Source organism: Geospiza fortis, unplaced genomic scaffold (genome assembly GCF_000277835.1).
Source record: "Geospiza fortis unplaced genomic scaffold, GeoFor_1.0 scaffold732, whole genome shotgun sequence".
Taxonomy (NCBI): Eukaryota; Metazoa; Chordata; class Aves; order Passeriformes; family Thraupidae; genus Geospiza; species Geospiza fortis.
Window position 1 is genome coordinate 132,525 of NW_005054477.1, and position 7,130 is coordinate 139,654.

Here is a 7,130-nt window from a genome sequence, read left to right on the forward strand (position 1 = left end):
TACTTTCATCTATACATATATTCTACGATTTTTTTTATCAAATAATTTTTAAAATATAAAATGTAGACATATGGATAGCAGAATATGCAATGAAAATTTTTTATCATTATCTTAGCCCATATGAGGACTTCCTCCAAAATATGTTCTTAGAAAGAGAACAAGCAGACCCAGCTATGATTAGATTTTTCTTCATAAGAGCAGAAAATTGCATGATGTAAATATTGTTTTTATTGTACAGATGTGCTGTAACAAAGAAAAATGCATGCAATATTGCATTTTCTCTACTAAAAAATGAAAAAAGTTACAATAAAAAAGAGTAATCCTTAGCCTGTGCTATATAAACTTAAAGAAATGGTAATCAACCTTGATGTGTGGCTAAGGCACACATCTGTCTGTATGATTTATGATAAAACACAACCAGAGAATAAACTGTTCTTTTTTAAAAAAAATAAATATCCTCCCTGTAAGAGGATATTCTGCTCTACAATGAAGCATAGATATTTTTTCCCCATTTTCTTTTTCACTAAGCTAAGAATTGTTATTATACATCTACGAGATGTAGTTTCTTAGCAGTCATTATAGAAATCTTTATCAGTCTCTTCTGTATAGAACCTCAGAGTTGTTCATGAACAGAGAAATAATTCAACCTGTTTTATTACAAAAGGAAGAAAAATCTTCCTAAAAAACATAATTATAATTCTGAATTAAATGAATTAAACTTAAGGAAGTTAAATCTCTTTTATTTCTATTAAAAAGATTAGTGTATGGAAAAAAGGCAAGACATTTTCATTATTACTATGTATTTTTAATGCTCCTTAGTTTGAATAGGACATTTCAAAGGGCTAAAAAGAGTTGCAGCTTCATGTTTATTTGATAAAATTTCCAATCAAAGTATCAGCCATAGTAAAGACAACATGGACATTATCAGTACTGGAATTTAATGAAGACCACCTAACTAAACCAGTGTAAGCTGCTGAACTATCACAAGGAGATTACTTTTCTTTTTATATAGATATAGACTGTATTTAAAGACACAAAACTTTTCAGGTTTTTTGGCTAGTGGATTTGATTATAAATACAATATTGTTTGAGTTAGAACAGAAGGGCTTGAGCCACTTACATAGACTCCAATGGCAAAACTTCCACTATATTCAAATATAAATTAATAAGCAATTCAATGTTTTCCAGTGGCCTACAATCTTATCATCAACTTAATTTTAGATCAAGGTCATTAATGTGGGTAGAAACTTCTTTTACTGTAGACCAGTTACCACCCCTTCAGTGCAGGAAATAACATGGCATGATAGCAGAATATTATGCTGAATTTTAAAAAAAACCAATTCCATTCAGTGAAGAGCCTAAAATCTTTTCCCCAGTGTTGTTCTTTGTTTACAGTTGTTATGAACAACTTTCAATTCACCAAGTCAATTTATGCTACTGGTGCTGGCTGGACCTGACAAACTGGCTGGCAGGGAGAATGATGCAAGAGACTCCCGTGCAAAATTTCTGGATCCCTGCCTCAGGGAGGAAGCAAAGTGTGCTCATGTATTTGTCACGTTTAATGGCCTTTTCAGAAGGAAATTGCATGTCCTGTGACATCTGTGGGCAGGAAAGGTGACTTAATAGAGAAAGGGAAGGTCTTGAATTAGTGAGAACAGAGTGGCCAATTAGTAATTCTACAGTCATGGCAAAGCTATGTGATGATGTTTATGCAATACTGGATTTAGATGGGCCTGGAGGAAACTTAAAAAGAGTAGGAGGCATGGGAGATGGATTCAGGCCCTGCCTCTGCATTAAGTCAAACACTCTATAGCATTAGGTTATGTTACTCTACAATTGTATCTGCTTCGGCATCTCTTTCATTCATCCTGCAACATTTAACACAGAGAGATCAGAAATGTCTTAAGCAATTTTGCATATGGAAGAAATGTAGTTGCTCCACTTAATAGAATTTTATTTGGAAGGCATACACCAAAAGAGATCAAAAGAGAATATTTATCACAATAAATGATTTGTTTATATGATGCAAAAAAAAAAAAAAAGTTAAAACACCTATTCAAAGATAACAGTTCAGAAACTACTCTCTATCCTTTTAAAATCTGTAACATGCCATTGGAGAAGGTTTTTACTTTTTCTTCTATGTCCAAATTCTATTATTTGTCACTGTACTGAAATGGCATGGAATTTATACCAGAATGACAAGAATTGACAACTGTATTATTGATGACTCGATTTCCTTCCCAAATACCAAAATATTTAATTATCATCACATGTTAAAAAGAGGAGAAATGTGTGTATGCCTGCATAGTAAAGATGTAGTAGTAGAGACAGTAGCGCAGGTGGCAGAGGCAAAGATTTTAAAAATATGAGTTAGACACAGAATGTCAGATTCCACAAACTCTTAATTGCTCCATTGTGAGACAGAGCTACTGTCAGTGCCAAAATGTCAAGTAGAGTGGAGACCTCTGCCCAAGGATATTCCAAAACCTATTACAGTCAATTTAGACTCTCTGCTGATAAACTTTCAGTTGTGCCTCATCTCCATAGCAATCTTGCTTGAGTGAGTTCAGGGAATGAAGCTCATAGAACCATCTTATTCACTTGGAGTCAGATTTGGGAAATGCACAATATTGCTCCACACCAACTCAAGAAAGAGAGAATATAACTCCTTATGGACTCCAACATGGCATCTTGCTTCTGTAGCTGTGGGACCTAAAGGTAGCCATGAGATTTTTTTCTTCTTTTTTTCTTTTTTTTTTTTTTTTAATGCATCTAGAGCATAAAACAGATTTTTATATTCTTAGAAGACCACCCATGAGGTTTCCTCTTTCTCTTTTACAAAGCTGGTTTTCATTGGGAATAATATGTTTGTCCTTATATGTACCAGCCAGGAAAAGCTTTCATTAATAAGTTCAGTTCTGAAGATGCCTGTGTTAATTTTCACCAATAAGTTCTAAGATAAGGAAATAAATCTGCATCTCTTTCCATGCTAGTGGGTTACCAAAATTTTATGCACACATGGAGCAGTATGCATAATACAGCTTCTGAGAATGTTTATGTCTGCTGGAGACCACAAAACCTGACTAGGAGGAATTCTGTGAGCTTTCTCCAAACATACACTGGGACTTTGCCTTTCTGTGAGTCTAATTTTGAAAAGCCAGGTTTTAGGAAAAACACCATTGCAGGTGACTTGTAGAGTAACAATGATATATACAATAACATGCCATTTCTCCGTTATTAGAATATTTGCATTCAAATGCTATCACTCATGGTCTAATTGTTATGTCTGGCATAAAGTTTATATCTGCAGAAGACAAAAATATGCTTTACATAACTTTCTATCTGCTTGCAGCTTATCTCAAGGCTTTGTGACAAACACTTCTAGCATTGCTTTAAAGCCAAACATCACCTCTTAGGGCTCCTTGCTAATGTAAATACAGATGTTTGTCAATGAGGAATATTTTTATGAAAACGTATTCACTCGCATCTTTAGATTTTTGTCCTTGATGAGATGCTGTGACATGACACTTAAATCAGGCATAACAATTGGGATATGAGCCTGTCCAAACTTTTCTTAGAGTGAGGAAAAAAACCCCAGACCTTCAATGCTGCATTTGATTAAAAAAAAAAAGGGCTTGGAGAAAGCTCATAGATCATAGGTGAAGGAAATTAAAGTAAGATGGTTTGAAATCTCCCTCTTGCCCAGTATAACTTTCAGATCAAGATCTTGTTCCCAGTCAGCATTGGGATTCATGTTACCTGAGACAAATCTACTTTTCCCTTTTTCTCCATATTTCCTCTCTGTTTTTTTTAAGAAATCCATGCTACAAACTCAGTCTTCCTTCTCATGCTTCCTCCATCAACCCAGAGAACTTCTCTGAGCTTGTGGCATAGGTGTGGACTCCCTCATTTGCTCTCAGGAAACAGTCTCTCCTTCCAGGGCCTCCTGTCTCAAGCTCAGAAGTTCAGACAATGGGAGCTCATGGAATTCTCTCTTAGCTATCACTCAGACCACTCAATCGTATATTGTATATAAAATATAATAACCACAAAGTGAAAAAAAAAGCTCAAGGAAGAGATCTTTCATCCAAATTTATTTATTTCAAGTGTGGTGTATAAGCCCACTAATAAAAGAGCTACCAACACTAACACTTTGTATGTGGAGTATTCCACAGATGAAATTAACCTAGTGAAGTGTATCTGAAATATATGTTTTACTTAAAATTGCTGTATGACTGCAAAAACTCATGGTTGAACAATTTATTTTCAATTGAGTAAAAGCTAATCACAGCCACAAAAGGTTCCTCTCTGCTCTCTCTCTTCCTTTTGTCTTGTAAGAAATAATAAAGTGAACAGAATTTCCTATTAAATTTTTGCTGGTTCAACAGGGTGGTCTACTCCTTTCAACCCTAGAGCAGTTGTTAGGGGAGCAGGGAGCTAGAACTGGACTTGGCTGCTCGTATTTGATTATCAGAGCCAGCTGGAAAGGGGTCAAGCAGTGCCTATAAAGGACTGAGAAACCTCAGCTGTAAAAAACAGCAGGAGGTAGTTTGGCTCCTGTGATTGGCCCTGAAGTTTTGGGAGCACACAAGCAAAAAGCAGTGAGGATCCTACAAAGTTTTTAATAAAGATTAGTTTTTCTTTCTGCATACCTGTGTGTGTACGTGTGGGTGGGTGCGTTGGTTGATCTTCACATCGCCATCCCTGAGACATTAAAACATTTGTGAAGTAAAATGTCTGAAACAGGTACAAGAATGTTGCCAGTCAGTCCTGGCAAGATGAATAGGAAAGATGAAAATCAGTGGTACTTGTTCTATTTATTACTGGGATGTTTACATTGAGCTTCATATGCATTAGAAAGAAGTGCATGCACCTGCAATCTGAATTTCACAAGGGATTAATAATGTCGGGTGCTTAAACTCTCAATGCCCCTCTTGAGAATCTCAAAAAAGCCTGACATTTTCTTCATTTTTTTTTTAGTGTATTTGTCAGTTTAAAAAAGAGGAGAAAAATCTCAACAGTAAATAATTTAATTTATTTAATAGGGTTTTTGTGGCTAAGAGATAAACTGCAGATCTTTTCCACATCTGATCTAAGAAAGCATAGCCTTTTCAACACAGAGTTTTAATAAGAAATTTTTGTATGGAGAATGCTCTTTTGACCAGATGATAAAAATATAAAAATACAGCTGCTACTATATCTCAGGAAAGTGTTGATGGAGCTGTGACAGAAGCATCACAATAACAATATTTCAGTATCACTCAAATTCTGCTGTAATTAAGAATATGCTCCATTCAGCTGTTGCATGTTGAAGTCAGTAGTTTAGTTAAGTGCATGCATATTGCAGGAACTAGAAACGTTGAATATGAAGTGGTTTAAAACCAGTTTGTGTTGGGATGGGTGTTGTGCAGAGACTGGATTAGCAGGATCTACACAGGCTACAGAGCTTGTGTAGTGACTAAGAAAACTAGCAGAATTGGGATGTTAAACCTGTTTAATACTCAGGACACTCTGTTGTTTTCCCAAATAATGGTTTAGAATCAGGTTAAGAGAAGACAAAACATAAGAATCTATAGAAGTATCTTTTATGGCTTCTGTATCAGTTTGCTTCTTATGTGGTGTCTGTTAGCCTCCTCCGATCTAGGGCTGCTAGGTTTGATGGATTTGCATCAAATTTGGGTCTTTTTTCCAGAGTCCATTGAAATGTCTTAACTGGGTTTTGTCTAGGTTTTAACACAGGACAGAGTAAGGTCTGAAATTTGTCTTTAGCCTGCAAAGAAGAACACCAGTAGGAAAGGAAAAAAAAAATGTTTTGCTCTCTGGAGAGCAAATCAGCTATTATTCCCTTTAGCAGATCAAGTAATTTATTTCATTTAGAATCACTGACAGTCTAGGTTGCAGAAGATCAGCTCTTTTATTATTGAGATATTGAAACTTTTTTCTTATTTACTTCAATTGTGTGTGTTGCCTTCTGTTTGACAGTTGATGTGGGCAAGATCTCAGCACTGGTTTCTCCCACTGGATAAGTTTTCCTCTGCTAGCTCTTTAAAACTAGAGGCTAGAATGTCTCTCAGCAAACTTCTTATAATACATTTGCACAAGAAAATTGTCCCGTAATGTCATTTGTTTCTTCCTTATTTCAAAATGCTGTAGCATGGTTCCTCCTGTGTCAATCACATTTAGAAAGCCAGAGCATTTCAGTGAAACTGTAAATCATGATCCAAATATAGAAAGTTTTTTTGAAAAGCATGTAGCCAACAAGACCTTGCCTAATTTTACGTGAGAATGTTGCTAGCTTATTTGCCAAGGAATGTTAGGCATTGTGCAAGCACATATTAAAATACAAACTGTATCCTAGAAATCTGTAGGGTCCCGTAGCATCTGCCATCAGAAATATAACAAAATTAACCAACACAGTCCATGTGTTCCAAACAGAAATTTTTAATTTGAAATTTTCAGTGAAATGAGTCAACTGTAGATCCAACTGGGTTTAATTACATTTGGACTTGATCTTTCATGCACACATTCCATACAGAGAGTATTGAAAAGCCTTTTTCACTGCTCATCCATAGCACTGTCACTCTCTAGCATCTTGACAACCAGGGTGTTTTCTAAGTCCTGGAGCAGGAAATGACATCCCAGGGTGTCTGTGCTCATGTGATGGGCATCACAGTGGTAAGTTTGTGCCAGTGCCTGAAAAGTCCATTTGTGTGAGCAAATTTCTTGTTAACAAGTTGCAAAATTTCTTAAATATTTTTTCATTTACTTTATCTTCTTCCACATGTTCAGGTTAAAAATAAAAAGGGGAAGACTGGATGGAGATCAGACATTCATATAGGTGTACAAAGGTCAATTATTTGAGTTTTTCCAGTCAAGTGTGACTCTCTTTTACAGCTGAAGCTTAAAGTTAACTGCTCCGAGCTACTCCAAATTGAACTTGGCTTTCTGATCAACCTCCTTAGCTGGAGCTTGTATTTGTGAAAGCCCACATACATGTCTGAGTAGATATTTAAGTGCAAAAAGTGCCCAGGAGTTCTGCATGGCCTCAGGCATTCTGTGTTGCAGAGCTCTGGCACAGCAGGTTCCCTGGTGGGTGCTCCTGCCAGGGGATGGTGCTGGCAGTGCTGCAC

General features: G+C 36.1%; 1 long non-coding RNA gene across 1 annotated transcript in view; it reads left to right on the forward strand.

The window, feature by feature from the left end:
- LOC102043090 overlaps positions 1-7,130 on the forward strand; it is a 111,104-nt gene that overhangs the window by 78,880 nt on the left and 25,094 nt on the right. The gene's annotated exons all lie outside the window — the stretch shown is intronic.